This window comes from Anomaloglossus baeobatrachus, chromosome 9 (genome assembly GCF_048569485.1).
Source record: "Anomaloglossus baeobatrachus isolate aAnoBae1 chromosome 9, aAnoBae1.hap1, whole genome shotgun sequence".
NCBI lineage: Eukaryota > Metazoa > Chordata > Amphibia > Anura > Aromobatidae > Anomaloglossus > Anomaloglossus baeobatrachus.
The window spans coordinates 78391477-78408180 of NC_134361.1; the positions used below are offsets into that span (position 1 = coordinate 78391477).

Sequence of the window (16704 nt, forward strand, 5' to 3'; positions counted from 1 at the left end):
GAGTGAGCGGAGCTGGGCAGTGTGGAGTGAGGAGGTATGGCAGCAGGAGGACCCAGCAGTGTGGCAGCACATGAGCCGGCTGCAGCTCTCCCCTCTCCGGTTGCTAATTATGTGACCTAGTTTCTGCAGTAGTTGCTGCTCTGTGCTGTGCTCCAGCCTCTCACTCCTGAATTCACTCCCTCTTCCCCACTCCACATACACAGAGGCCGGGGAGGAGGAGCAGGGCAGGCTCATCACAGCTACCAGTTACACAAGCAGCGCTGTCCTGTAGCCCTTGGTGCCCTCCCTGCCCTGTTCTGGCACTGGCACAGGTGATCACTACTTAGCAGGGGATCAGTTTTTGGGGCGCCCCCTCTCTCCCACCCTCAGTGCTCTGGGATTATTCTGTGACTTCTCCTTATTACTGGATACTTTTTGGGATACTGAATCATGATGACATGTTGAGATTGGATTTTGTGGCTTTCTGGCTGTTGGAATTAATCACTGTCCTGGTACAAGGAGTCAGGATCAGCATTGTCCCTGGGTCCTGGCATGGCAGTGCCACTGACTGACTGCTTCCATTAATCCAGGGTAAGTGGACCTGCTGCAAAGTGCTGTGTTTAACCTCTAGGTATTTGGGGAATGAAGATATTTCCAAAGGGTCCAGAGCCTCCTGCTTCTTGCATCAATGATACAGATAGACAGTAACTTCAGCTGCACAACTTCTGCTGTGCTCCATTGTACCCTATAGGAATGTATAGGTTGGCACAGTGTGTGATCCATCACAAAAAGTTGGGTTTGGCTGAAACTTTTCAAAACTTTGACCTGTAATAGCAGCACTCTGTACAAATCAATGGACAATATTATAACATTGACTTTTCGAGGGATAAAAAGAAAGTTTCCAAAAGTCGCACAATTCTATTATGTATTATCATGTAATGTTATTTTTCCTGTTTTCTATGTGTATGGTTTTCCATTTCTTTGGCATTGCCAGGCTTCTTAAACCCTACATATGTCAGGGGGTCCCACCACTGGCACTTTCATTGTGGGTCCTGAGTCTTTAAACCACCTTGACCCACTTGTAAAATCCCACACTTGTTCATTGGCTTAACCTTCGTAATCAGTGACTCCGAGGTCTAGAACCGGCTTCATTTGGGGCAAAAATAAGGTCCAAGGGATCATTTGTAAGTGGATTTCATCCCTTCACTCCTTTATGTATTTGACTTGAAGGTTGACTATTTCTTTAAGGGGATGGAATTCTGCGGTTTGTGTTTTTTGGAATTGCGTGGTTATATATGACGGATTATGGACATACATTATATCACCAGGAAGCTCGATGACATCTACGGTTATTGGGAATTTTCCACTCCTAAACACATCAGCTCTTGCCTTTTTACGTGTCTATGATGATTGATTACTATTATTTTTTTTGTTACCCTGATAAACACACCTCTTCTTGGACTTCATCCCTGCATCCTGGCATTAAGATAAAGATTGCTTTAATTAGTAGAGCTGGTTATAGTTTATTACCAAACAGGCTGGATAAAACTATAAAAACAAGAAGAACGTTGGAAAAGATAGTTTCAGCCGCGGTGGGTATTGGGAAATAATTCTGTTCTACTTGGCTATGTACCTGAGTTTAATTACAGTGCCAACAAGCCAGGTCCCATAACTTGAAAGCAGAGTTCAGAGGGCACATTGCAAACCCAGTTGTTTTACCGCCGTCCACAGGAAAGAGATTTAGAATTAAAAATATAGTATTAATAGTGTTTTCGAGATTTTTTTATGGTACGTGGACTAGGAAGATCAAAGTACAAGAAGATGTCAAGATCATCAAGAAGAATCTTACATTTTGTTTTGAGATTAATTTACTTTGTTTATAAATGACAATAAAAATGAATGGAGGGAAGTTCTAATTCATGGGTGATATATAAAAAACAAACTTTTTTTTGTGTACATGATGACCTCCATGTACAACGCGGGACATGAAGAACAGCATACAAAAAAGTTTATCTAACCTTCATAATAATTCATTATGTTATATTGGATATCCAAAAGATTGGTCGTGACCATGCTACAACCCAGGTCTATCATTGATTGACCATCTAACGTGTAGTTTTGCTCTTTCTTATATTAAATCAATGTTCTCTTTCTGTTACGTCTCATTTAGACGTTAGAACTAGACAACATGGATGAGGCTCTGTGACCTTCACCGAACCTCTGACTGATGAGGATATGGTGCCCCATAGGGTGTCCCTTAAGCACAACTCAGGGCTCTTGGTTATCCCGAATCTGACAATTTAGCTATGAAAATATTTAACCTAACAAAGTGGTTCTGGTGCCTTGGGTAATTTTGCTGGGAAAATGCAGAAATGATGCAACTATATTCTTTGCGGATATCCGCATCAAAATACTCAATAGCAATCTGTGCTGATTAGCGCATTTCCCTGTTCTGATATATTTTTGTTAGATTTGACAGTTTTTTTATAGCTCACCTATCAGGCGATTCATACGGCACAAACCATGGGCAGCGTGAATCGCTCCCTGGCTGCACAATTCCTCCCCGGCGATCGGCTTCGGCATTTTAGAGGAAAAAATATACTTTGAATATAGGGGACCATAGTCGTAGACAAGACTATTCCGATGCTGCCCTCAGCCGACTTCTCCCAGTGCTATTCTAGGTGATTGACAGGTCTGTCCCTATGTGCACATGAGAAAGAGACCTGTCAATCACCTGCAGCGAGCGGCTCTGAGAAGAGTTAAGGCCCCATCACACGCAACGACGTATCTAACGATATATCGCCGGGGTCACGGATTCCGTGACGCACATCCGGCATCATTAGCGTCATCGTTGCGTGTGACACCAACGAGCGGCTGTTAATGATGGAAAATACTCACCAAATCGTCCATCGTTGACACGTCATACATTTTCAAAAAATCGTTGATTGTTGAGGACACAGGTTGTTCTTCGTTCCCGAGGCAGCACACATCGCTATGTGTGACACCCCGGGATCGACGAACAACAGCTCACCTGCGGCCGCCGGCAATGAGGAAGGAAGGAGGTGGGCGGGATGTTCCGCCCGCTCGTCTCCACCCCTCCGCTTCTATTGGGCAGCCGCATAGTGATGCCGCTGTGACGTCGCACAAACCGCCCCCTTAGAAAGGAGGCGGTTCGACGGCCACAGCGACGTCGCTAGGCAGATAAGTCCGTGTGACGGCTCCGAATGATATTGTGCGCCACGGGCAGCGATTTGCCAGTGACGCACAAACGGCGGGGAGCGAGTACGCTCGCTAGCGATATCGCTGCGTATGATGGGGCCTTTAGTTGTGCAACGATGTACTCAGGGGGAGACACATCATTGCTGCAACCTGTGTGGCCGCACAGGGGCCAAAGAAGTAAGGCATCCCATTACCATTAGGTGTGTATCTGTGCATGTAGTATAGTGTGAGTGTATTAACATACTCGCCTACTGCCGTCTTCTACAGCATCCAGCGCCATTCTGCTCCTCTTCTCCATGATGTCATCGCTCTGCAGACTCTCCGGGTCATACTGCGCTCTGTGTGACCTGGATGTGACTTTTACCATGTAAATCTAGGCAGGAGGCTCCATAGACTTAAGGGTACTTTACACGCTGCAACATCGCTAGCAATCTCGTTAGCGATGTGAAATTCTAGATCGCAAGTGCGATCTTTTGAGGGCGCACATAGATCATTTTACGCATTTTAGCGATCTCGCAGCGTGTAAAGTACCCATTACACTGTAAAAGAGATTTGTGACTTGAGCAATGAGTGAGCTGGAGACTCTGAATTGCGGTGATGTCACTGAGAAGAGAAGCAGAACGGTGCTGGATCCTGGATAGAGCGCCTGCAGATGAGTATAATAATAGAATCACACTATACTACATGCACATATATATACAGTTAGGTCCAGAAATATTTGGACAGTGACACAATTTTCGCGAGTTGGGCTCTACATGCCACCACATTGGATTTGAAATGAAACCTCTACAACAGAATTCAAGTGCAGATTGTAACGTTTAATTTGAAGGTTTGAACAAAAATATCTGATAGAAATTGTAGGAATTGTACACATTTCTTTACAAACACTCCACATTTTAGGAGGTCAAAAGTAATTGGACAAATAAACCAAACCCAAAAAAATAATTTTTATTTTCAATATTTTGTTGCGAATCCTTTGGAGGCAATCACTGCCTTAAGTCTGGAACCCATGGACATCACCAAACGCTGGGTTTCCTCCTTCTTAATGCTTTGCCAGGCCTTTACAGCCGCAGCCTTCAGGTCTTGCTTGTTTGTGGGTCTTTCCGTCTTAAGTCTGGATTTGAGCAAGTGAAATGCATGCTCAATTGGGTTAAGATCTGGTGATTGACTTGGCCATTGCAGAATGTTCCACTTTTTTGCACTCATGAACTCCTGGGTAGCTTTGGCTGTATGCTTGGGGTCATTGTCCATCTGTACTATGAAGCGCCGTCTGATCAACTTTGCAGCATTTGGCTGAATCTGGGCTGAAAGTATATCCCGGTACACTTCAGAATTCATCCGGCTACTCTTGTCTGCTGTTATGTCATCAATAAACACAAGTGACCCAGTGCCATTGAAAGCCATGCATGCCCATGCCATCACGTTGCCTCCACCATGTTTTATAGAGGATGTGGTGTGCCTTGGATCATGTGCCGTTCCCTTTCTTCTCCAAACTTTTTTCTTCCCATCATTCTGGTACAGGTTGATCTTTGTCTCATCTGTCCATAGAATACTTTTCCAGAACTGAGCTGGCTTCATGAGGTGTTTTTCAGCAAATTTAACTCTGGCCTGTCTATTTTTGGAATTGATGAATAGTTTGCATCTAGATGTGAAGCCTTTGTATTTACTTTCATGGAGTCTTCTCTTTACTGTTGACTTAGAGACAGATACACCTACTTCACTGAGAGTGTTCTGGACTTCTGTTAACGTTGTGAACGGGTTCTTCTTCACCAAAGAAAGTATGCGGCGATCATCCACCATTGTTGTCATCCGTGGACGCCCAGGCCTTTTTGAGTTCCCAAGCTCACCAGTCAATTCCTTTTTTCTCAGAATGTACCCGACTGTTGATTTTGCTACTCCAAGCATGTCTGCTATATCTCTGATGGATTTTTTCTTTTTTGTCAGCCTCAGGATGTTCTGCTTCACCTCAATTGAGAGTTCCTTAGACCGCATGTTGTCTGGTCACAGCAACAGCTTCCAAATGCAAAACCACACACCTGTAATCAACCCCAGACCTTTTAACTACTTCATTGATTACAGGTTAACGAGGGAGACGCCTTCAGAGTTAATTGCAGCCCTTAGAGTCCCTTGTCCAATTACTTTTGGTCCCTTGAAAGAGAGGAGGCTATGCATTACAGAGCTATGATTCCTAAACCCTTTCTCCGATTTGGATGTGAAAACTCTCATATTGCAGCTAAGAGTGTGCACTTTCAGCCCATATTATATATATAATTGTATTTCTGAACATGTTTTTGTAAATAGCTAAAATAACAAAACTTGTGTCACTGTCCAAATATTTCTGGACCTAACTGTATATATATATATATATATATACACACATTAAGGCTATGTGCACCCATTGAGTATTTGGTGGCATAAGTTCTGCACTACGTCTGCATCTCTTGGTGGGAAACACACAGCTGCAAAAATGAACATTTTGTAGAGTTTTCGGCGAATATCTGCCACACGTTTTTTGGTGCAGATTTTTCACATTTATTAGTATGGGTGAAATCTGCAGCAAAAACTCTGCAAGAATTGGCAGATCTATTTTTGCACCAAATCTGCATGAAGAAAATTCTCAATGTGTACATCAATGTCTGATCGGCTGGAGTCCGACACCTGGCACACTGCCGATCAGCCGTTTTCGGTGCTGCCGACAGAAATGCTCAGTTTGGGAGCTGCCCCTTCTTCTGATAGCGACTACTCATCTGCCCCCTGTTGATGTGAATGGGAGGTGTATGTGCCATACCCAGCTTCTGTGAGTTGACGGAGCAGCTCCGGAACTGAGCATTTACGGACACCGCCAGCTCTGACAACTGCACGGTCCTTGGCCGATCAGACATTGAGTCTCCGTGAAGAGGCACCTCCACAGAATTCGGCATTTTCATAGGAAAAAAGCACAATGCGCTGCCCTTTTTATTTAGATGACAAATACCATAATGGAAAGTCAAAGGACACAAATTTAGGCAACGGGGTCTGCTATAAGGTATGAATTCCATTTTTCTTTTCCGAAAACCCAAATCCCTCATTCTATTCTGATTCTAGCCTAAATACACCCATTAAATTTTATATGAGCAAAAATGTTACCCATCTATATCTCTCGATTAAGTACACACATATTTACCAAACAACTTTTTTTTTTACATTTATTTTTATTATTTTCTTGTCCTACTTAGAACTAGTGTATTTTTTATATTTTTTTATTTTGTATGAGAAATGATTGTTCTCCAGAGATTTCTTATTCTTCTATTTATGCTAATTAAATAATTGAAGATAATTTTGAGCAAAAAAAAAAATAAAAATTAGCAGGTAACACTTTCATGTAGATTTTATTCTAATTTCAAGAGCATTTTGTTCCCATTATCTCTCCCTTTTGTGAATCTCTGAAAAAGTGTCAAATTAGAATTTCAGCTGGTTCTTTTCTTTCTTCGCTCATTGAATCACTTAAGCTGTCAGATATTGTGGATCCATAAAGACCTGGATAAAGGCTACTCCCTTCTTAAAAAAAAATAAAATAAAATAAAAAAAATGTAAAATTATATTTTTTTTTTGTAAGTTTCCGAGGACTGGTTAAAAGCGACAGCTACAAAGAAGTTCTCTGAAGTGGACGTGTAAATTAAACAATAACGGCACAACTTTAATACTGGAGTATTTTTCTATTTTCTTCTATGGGTTTTTCGTCTGTAAGCCTCAGACCGGGAGGCCCTTGTGTGAGGTGGCATCCGAGTCTGTAAGTAATGGGCATGCCTCTTTGGTATGCAGTCTCTCTGCCCATAGCTTGGCATGACGCAGCAGGGTGTAACAGGCCATTCCTAAGGTGTGCTCTTCTTACCACAAACAAACGAAATAATAACCTATTGCTCTCGTCAGGTGGAGAATACCCGACATCCAGACACTTTTGTGATACAGTTTCCATACTGAGAAGGATGGGATAGCAATGCGGATCATAAGTAAGAAACAGAAAAAGTTTTCTTAGTACATGAGCCGCCCTCGGCTGGTATTGCTGTATGGGAAAGGTTGGTACACTTATTAGTTTTTCCACCAGCAAACTTTTATGACAGCTCTTCTGACATGCTTCTTCTACCTAAAAGTCTTGGGTTGCAGTTCACTTTAAAGGTAACCTGTCACCAGATTTGGGGCCTATGAGCTGCGGCCACCACCAGTGGACTCTTATATACAGCATTCTAACATGCTGTATATAAGAGCCCAGGCCGCTGTGTAGAATAATAAAAACACATATAATACTCACCTAGGGGGTCGATGCGGTGCAAACTGGGCAGATGGGTGTCTCCGTTCCCGGGACTGGCGCCTCCACTTTCGGCCATCTTAGTCTTCCTTCTTCTGAAGCTGGCGTGCATGACGCGTCCTACGTCCTGCACACAGGCCGGTATTGAGGTCCCGTGCAGGCGCACTACAATACTTTGATCCATCCTGCTCAGGGCAGATCAAAGTGCGCCTGCGCTGGACTTCAATACCGGCGAGGATGTATGACATAGGACGAATCATGCACGCTGGCTTCAGAAGAAGGAGAACAAAGATGGCCAAAAGAGGAGGTGCCAGTCCCGGACAACAGCGCCATCCATCTGACCAGTTTGCATCACACTGACCCACTGGTGGTGACCGCAGCTTATAGTCACCAAATCTGGTGACAGGTTCCCTTTAATATATAGCTCCCCCATAAGTTAACTTTGAATAGAACGATTAGCAATAATCTACATTACTAGCAATCTACTATTATTAGTGATGAGCTAATACTAATTATTTGGGTTCGGATTATTCGTACTGAATTCCTAGTGCTATTACAGTATTTCTCATGAATAGCAAACTTAATGCAAGACAATGGGGAACTCGCGCATTTTCTTGGGAAATGTTCAATAAAAATGCTCGGTTTCCCCATTGACTTGCATTAAAGAGGTTGTACACTACTTTTACATTGATGGCGTATCCTCAGGATAGGTCATCAGTGTCTGATCAACACCCCGTACCCCGGCCGATCAGCTCTTGGTCCTGGCGGTAGCAGCAGGCGGTCAGAAATGCTCAGCTACAGAGCTGCTCCATCCTCTGATAGCGGCCGCGACAGGGTACTGTACATCCACCTCCTATTCATATTACTGGAGACAGAGCACCGCCGGAGCTGAGCATTTCCGGAGACCTGCTGTTGCCGCTGGGACCAAGAACAGCTGATCGGCGGGGATGTGGGTTGTCGGACCCCAGCCAATCAGACATTCATGACCTATCCTAAGGATACGCCATCAATGTAAAAGTAGTGGACAACCCCTTTAAGTTCATTATTTGTGAAGAATACTGAAATAGTACTAAGTATTCGGTACGAATAATCCAAGCCCGAATATTTAGCATTTGCTCATCATTATTATTTCATATTAGAATTGTACTAAAAGAGTTGTAGAACCACGGTCCAGTGGCCGTGTGGGTACTCCATGAAGAGCCCATGAACCTCCTTTTTACCTGTTAGCATTCCCAGCGCCTCTCTTGATTAGTAGGCACAGCACAACATCATCGTTGCCACATAACGCTATCAAGACATAAACGTTTGTTTTGTAAATATGTTTTATGTAGACATTATATTGGATCTTGAAGTGGATCTGTTGGCTCTCCTGACATGTCCATTCTTGTAAATCACTGTATTCCCCATATAATTGTGGAACATCATTTGTTCAAAATTGCATTGAACTGTTCCTCTGTTATTCCTCCTGGAAATGAATAGATAAATTGACTATTGGGTGTTACTATTCCTCTTGTCTTTGGGAAACGCACCTATTCACTCTGACACAGTTTAATCAATTTGGACACATTCACCCAACCACTTAACACCGAGTTGTCAGCTTATTCAGCTACGTACCCCAATGTATTCTCCCATGCAGGATCAGTACTGTACCATAGTATAATACATGTGCAATGCATGTAAAATAGTGACTTTTGGTCTGTTTGAAAACATTGAACAGTCTACTACGTTATTGAATAACATTGGGCTGAGTGTTATCCATGTCAGGTCATTTTTTGAAGAAAGCATGAGGACCAAAAATATGTAAGTGTGAAAGAACCTTTACCAAAAGATATACAATGGTATACAATTCCACGGTATGGTTAGCCTTAGGGTGTGTTGATACTGCCATGACCGAGCCCAACCACTCACGCGGGGATGAACAAACCAGGAGAGATGTAATAACTGTAATCAACAGGTGACTAGTCAGGCAAGAAGATGCCCCAAATCTGACTCTGATTTGTCTATGGATGATCGCGGGAGTTGGCGCCCTAATATAACCCACTGGCGCCCCTACTCAATGTCGGCTAACACTAAGTGACGTTAACTGCACCCTAAGCTACAAACCAAGTGTAAACCAAAAACAGCAATAAACATAAATGAAGTACACACAGGCAGAGGGTGAGATAAAGGGCTAGAAATGTGTAAATACAGTCATACAGGGAAAATAGCGGAAAAGGGAAGAAACTCAAAACATTTACGTAAATGTGGAAACACCCTAAATCCCAAATATAACAGAGCAGGAAGGATACTGGGAAGGGAACCTCCCAAACATACTGCAGGGAAAAGCAAAACAGGTTGTGGAAAACCCAGAGGGAAAACATAGACAACAGAGAGGGAAACTGACCAGACACCCAGAGGTCACTGGATCATGCCCCAGAGTTGCGCCATGATGGACACAAACTTATTTTTGGTGTTGTTTATGTAAAAACCGGACCTCACTAGGATAGAGCTTAGTCCAATGTTATACTATCTTCTAGTTCACACTACTTTTCACATGGACCTCACGTGTAAAAAAATTGCAGCATAGTCTAATGCAGAGATCCCCAACCATTCTGACCATGAGAGCCACATTCGGCTCTGGGAGAGGGTCGCGAGCCACATCCAGCTCTGAGAGAGGGTCGCAAGCGACATTCAGCTCTCGCCCTCCTCACAGTAGGGACACTCACAGCCCCCATTACCAGTACAATGACAGCGAAGGCTTTTCTACGGAAATCTCACCGAGGTAGAGTTCTAAGATCCAGGGGTTCCTACGTGATCCCCATTCAGATCTGCTCTTCTGTGTAGGGCTAATCCCAAAAATCATCATCTGGAGACCTGCTCTTCATAGATGTTTGCTAGACCTGGTGCTTATGCACCAAGCTGGAAGACAGCCATGAGCCACACATCACGGGCCTGCGAGCCACATGTGGCTCCTGAGCCACACGTTGGGAACCCTGGTCTAATGCATTCAGATAGCACCCAACCCCATACAAAGCGACTCGCAGAGCCAGTTGTGTCTGCAAGTTGCGGTCCGACAAATTGTGCAGGCGTTTGGACTTAAACATACAATACAAATGAACAAATTTTCTGCAAGAAAAAAAAGGAGACATGTCTGATATTGAGGCAGTTTACAGATCAAAATCGCCTATTTGAATCAATAGGTCCATGAAAAGAAAGGAGAGCACATGGATGTCATCTGTATGTCATCTGAATAATGGCTCTTTTTACTATTCAATTGGTGGGAGTCGAAGAAGGTTGACATTTATTTATTTTTGCAGACGAGACAAATAGATGGAACACTGACCAAAAATGGATGAAAATCAGATAAAGCCCACTAATGGAAAATAGTCTTTTGTAGATGTAGCATGTTTTCACTGCATCCAAAACACTGCGTTGTGCAGTACAAGTGTAGCGCCCTGGACAAGCCAGGTAGTCACAGGTACTACACCAACACACCCCACACCCCAGCTAGGCACACCTAGGTCAAACACAAATCATTGTTGCCTTCCTCCAGGGGCTGATGTCCACACCAGGGGGTGGGCCAGGCGGTTGGTCCCGCCCACCGAGGAGTTCACGGTCCTGGAGGCGGGAAAAGGCAGTCAGTTCAGTTTTAGGAGTGGAAAAGGGAAGTGGTAGTAGAGGAGACTGACCGTGTCCGGGTGCGTGGCCCGGGCACGTGCAGCAAGGTTGGCAGACGGTGGTGACCGTCTGCAGGAGAGGCTCATTGGAGTGAACCGTAAGGACCGGGGACAGGCGGTGGCCCGCCGGTACCGGATCGGGGAGTGACGAGAAGCCAGCACCATTTGGCAGGGCCTAGGACCCCGACCAGGCTAGGAGTCGCCGTAAAACTGGTCAAATCCGTTAGCGAAGGGAACCTCCGGGGTTTCCCAGCAGTCAAGACCCGATTGAAGGCAACAGCTCACACTGTAAAGGGAAACACAGTCACCGCCAAGGCTACAGTTCCCAGGGCCAGAGCCTGCGGGCAAAAGGGGCTCCCTCAGCATCCATCCAAGCTGGGGAGCGGGTTACCGGTGGGAAGCCACTGGAACCGTAAACACAACACAGGTGCAGGGAAAGGCAGTCACCATCAACCTACCGGGAGGAGAACAACCGCAGCCGCCTGTGGGACCCGTCCATCCAGCCATTTGCTTGACCAGAGACTCCGTGTAAATTACTGGCTGAGTGAGTACCACCGTGCCGTGCGGCACAGCGCTGCCCCCGCGACCCTGCACCTCACCAGGCCCCGTAACCCGCCGGTCATCCCTAAAAAACCCTCACCAGGGCCCCGGGACAACCAACCCCCCTACCCACGGAGGGGAGAACCAACATCCAAGCTGCTCCCTGTCATCACTCCCGGGCTCCCCGTCCAGAGCAGCGGTGGTGTCACAACTTCACCACAACCGTGGGTGGCGTCACGGACAATATCCCCAAACCACACACACCACCCCCCTTTTACTCACGGGCGAGGAACGCCGCTCGAGTCCCCGGGATCCGGCCCACCGCTCGAGCCACCACCGAGCAGCAGCAGCAGCCGGACCCGAGAAGTGGGTGAGCGCAGCGTCCCCTCCTCCGCCCGCGACACAAGCACAGTGGATGGGATGTCTAGAAATCCTATGCCTACTGTGCGTTTGTGGCCTGTAGCGAAAACTGACCTGCGGTGCAGCTTTCCGAGCCGCAAGCATGTCAATTCTTTGCTGCGGAGTTGCAAGCGTCCTCCATGGGGAGAACACAAGCGAGAGACCGCAAATGCCCGAACCCTGATCATGGGCACAAGCAGCTGCGGTCTCCTTCGCAGGAGACTCGCAGCCCCGCAGGTCTGGACTCGCCACGTCCCTAAGACTAAGACAGGGACCTCCAGACTTATTTTTTTGGGTAGAAGACAATTTCAAATATGACAGGTATGGTGGAGTTACTTTGAGTATTGATAGTGAATTATCCTCCAGGGCTATGGTCACAAATAGTGTTTACCTAATATTCAGTGTATAAGCTGGTAAAGGTTCCTTTGGCAGTCACAGGGTAGTTATCGGTCAATGTAATTCTTTTAATGTCTATATGAAGGCATAGAAAAATAATAGTACGAGAGCCTATTGCTATATATTTGCATGTTGTATCGGAAGTATATATGGAGAGTATATCCTGAGATATATAGCCGATGTGCCAACATGACTCAGCTCCGAATAATCATGATGCTATTACCACTGTGGCACCACTTGTGCCTAGTAATATCTGGCACTTCCAGCATCCAGAGAGCCATATACTCTAGACCCAAGAGCCACATATGTCTCTTAGGCCACTGGATAGGGAGAACTGCTCTGCCCAGTATCACATTTTAATAATGCAGACCCTTAGAATCATCATTATGATACATTAGAGGAGAGGTATCAACTGACAACCTCTTTATTGCAGGCAATCAGTAAATCTCTGCAGGTCTTATAACCCCCCCGGCGATCCCCTATTATAGCTACAGGAATCTCCGACCTAATTAGGCATATGGACCTGGATTGTGGTAATGAGGCAAAATGAGACAGCATTTTAATATTTGTATATCAGTTAAGAAACAGTGGTACAAAGTGGTATACAGGTGGCAGAAACCAATTTCCAGATCTGAGAACATGTAACATTGGTGTATACAAGAGTGAGAATTTGGTGCAATGTTCAGTTAATCCAGCATGATGAAAAATAAATGTAATTCCGCAGCCAAACTGTAATTTATGTAAACTGCCCTATAGGAAATGTTATAAATTGGGTGCATTCTTGTGACATAATAATCTATGCTGTAAACTGGAAGCATTGACCTGAGGATATGAGGCAGCTATGGCAGATATGGCTTCCAGATTCTTTATAAATATGGTGCATTTTACTCTATTTGTTATGTCAAGAATAGTTTATGATTGTCATTGTGTTACTTAAAATATCATTAGACCTATTGCCAAGGGGGAAACCAATGGTATAGTTCTGTAATAAAATACTTATATTTAGCAGGTATTGGATTGCATAATTTTGCAGCGCCGACGTCATTGCAGAGATGCCAACATACTCACCTCCGGGTCGCCACCTCCCCCACACTTCCTGGCCAAGTACAGTTGGAATTTTCAGTGCTGTAGTGCACATTCAGTGGTAGATTTTTTGTTTTTTCTTCCTGGCCATCCATGTATGCTGCTGCCTCCTACCATTCCTGGACCCTGTACATGCTGCACAGGGTTCCCGGGAGTGCGCCTAAGACGTGCACATGAACAACAGCCCTCCTCCAAAGGGCCAGCGTGCCATTTTTCGGAAATGACTCTCAGCCTACGGCTGAGTGGCACTATGTATTTAAGGCATGCTCCCATTAGGGGAGGTGCCTGCGCAACATCTTGAGTTAGTCAGTCAGTCCGCTACCTAACTAGTTGTTAGGTCCTTAGCTCCTGCCCTGTTATACGTGTGTCAATTTCCTTTACCTGCCTTCCCATATCTATCCCTGCCGTGCCCAAAATTCCAGTCCGTAAATGCCTGGCCAGCCTACCTCAGTCACCCCACCTTTTCCCGTCTATACCTGAGTGCGTCACCTATCCTGGGGGTCAACCGCCACAGTTCTGGTCATGGTCACTTCCCTGTGAGTGGTACCAGTGGTCCGCCTCACAGTGGGAACTTAGCTAAGCCCATGCTATTAACGGGCGGGTAAGCCCAGGTCTCCCCTGTGGTCCAGTGGGTACACTAATCCCTCTTGCTGCCCTTATTCCAGCCGCGAGCGTTACAATTTTTTTTAATGTTTTGCTACTGTTGTACCTTATGTGCATTCAGTGATGATATCTGCAGCCCTTCTTTTGCCTGGTCATCATGTTTTATCTTGAACACTTCGAAGACACATTTTCTGGTGCAGTGACTTAGGTTATCTTCTAACATATTTAATGTTTCACACTGGTTGTTTCTCTTCAAGTTGAAGGCTCAATTGTTTCAGATCAAAATCGTCAATGCAAGTCTATGAGTCCGTGAAAAGATCAGACAGTGCTTGGATGCCATCTGAGTGCAGTCCGATTTTGACTGACTGTTAGGCCTTGTGTGAATGGTGCTTTTTTATTCGTTTTTTGCCATGTTTGTTGGGGCAGTTTGTTGCCCAAATCTGAATGTCTTTTCTTATCCCAGCAAAGTCAATGAGAATTCTGAAGTGCTGTGCGCATGTTGTGTCTTTTTTCCTTGCAGTTTTGGGTGCAGAAAAAAGAAGCAGTGTTTAAATTGTTAGTGTGTTTTCTTCCTGCATTTTTTAGCCCTTCCAGCCAATGATTTCACTAAAAAAACACATCAAAAAGCACCAAAAAAACATGCGTTTTTCGGTGCGTTTTTGTTGCAGAAAATTTCTGCAACAAAAAACTCAGCGTGAGCACATAGCCTTAGATAGGAAAAAAAAGAAGATTTTTTCACGTACGAGAAAAACTGATGAAACTTGGACTGAACTCTGATAACAGTTGGATAAAACTCTGACCACAAAAACAGTCAGTTTTTCTCATATGTGAATGGAAATGGACATTAACCTCACAGATTCTTTAGCTCAGAAATTCCAAGTTAGACAGTAAAAATCATCTAAAATATTACAGGAATAGTGCACATCTAAATGCTTTAGTCCCCCAAATAAAAAAAAAAACCTTATACTCACCTCCGGCACCGGTGCCATTCCAGAGACATCGGCGCCAGGTCTTCTAACGCTCTTTTGACAGTATTATGTCAAGTGTGCTGCAGCCAATCAGAAGCCACTAATTGGCTGCAGTGCTCACACCTTCCCGGCGGTCCAATCTTTGTCTGAGGCAAGTGTGAGCGAAGAAGCCCATTACCAACCACTGAGTGCAGCACTCACGAGACACAACAATGTCAGGAGACTTAATGGCAACATTGCGGAATTGGCACCAGTAGTGAAGGTAAGGATAAGGTTCTTTAATTGTACTTGTGGGACTACAATATTTAAGAAGAGGTTTGTCAAGTAATGGGCATCACCTTTTAAACAAATATACCAAAACAATCTGTGTAGAACGTTTGTATTAATATTTCCTCTTATTATCCAAAAGACAAGAGCAAACAGCTTCTTAAACATTCTGTGATGCCATGAATTTTTCAATGAAAGTTTTTTCTTCTGGTTCTGGCCATGAGCGTTAGTATAGTATAGTGCTTTGAGAATACAAACTATGATACATGTTTGAAGGAGTTTTTATGGATTTGTAAAATAGACAAACTTCACTTAGAATATTCTGCAAGAAGACAAGGTCCCACAGCAAATGATTCCTTTCAATTCGGCTAAAGGGGTAAGCACCCTGGACCAAAAAGTGACCCAAGTGTCATACATTGGACCAGGACAAGGACCAGAAGTGGGAGTTGGCCATAAGTAACAAGGAGGCAGATATTCTCCAGTGACAGATCCTCTTTAGTGTAAATCACTTATGTGTAGAGATGAGTGAACCCAAGATTCGATGTTTGTACCTAACACAGACTTTACAAAAAACCTGGAGTTCGGGTGCTTTACATAGGCTGACCACTCATTCGAGCATCGCTGTGCTTGGGTACGCTCAGTGCTCAGCCCAGTGTGAGCCGTTTGCAGTGTTTGATCGGCTCGCACTGGGGGGTAACAACAGCGTGATTGAATGTAGTGTATACCAAACAAAAAAAAAATGGATAAACTCCACCCTCTCCTGTAAGTGATCAGTTTATGGCTGGCTGCATGTGGGTGGAGACCTGAACTGCCCAATTAGTGACTTCCATTGGGGCTCAGGTCAAGTCCGGGTCCCAAACCAAACTCTTCCAAAAGTAAAGCGGGGTTTACACGCTGTGACATCGCTAGTATCGTCTAGCGATGTCGAGCGCGATAGCACCCGGCCCCAAAGTACGTGCCATATTGTGTGATCGCTGCCGTAGTGAACAGAATCGCTACGGCAGCGTCACACGCACATACCTGCTCTGTGACATTGCTCTGGCCGGCGACCTGCCTCCTTTGTAAGGGGGCGGTTCGTGTGGCGTCACATCGACGTCACACGGCAGGCGTCCAATAGAAGCAGAGGGCCGGAGATGAGCGGGACGTAACGTCTTGCCCACCTCTTTCCTTCCTCATTGCCGGTGGAGTCAGGTAAGGAGATGTTCGTCGCTTCTGCAGTGTCACGGCATCGTTCATGAAGCCGGATGTGCGTCACAAACACCGTGCCCCCGACGATAATTCATTAACGATATCGTAGCGTGTAAAGCCC

The 16704-nt window shown here is 45.0% G+C and overlaps 1 protein-coding gene across 2 annotated transcripts in view; it reads left to right on the forward strand.

Annotated features, from left to right (window-relative positions):
* Window positions 1-225: 225 nt before the first annotated feature.
* Window positions 226-16704, forward strand: part of PASD1 (PAS domain containing repressor 1) — a 203922-nt gene continuing 187443 nt past the window's right edge. For both annotated transcript variants that reach the window (XM_075323813.1, XM_075323815.1), the window contains exon 1: window positions 226-570. The gene's annotated coding sequence lies outside the window, so the exon portion shown is untranslated. The remainder of the gene's footprint in view (window positions 571-16704) is intronic.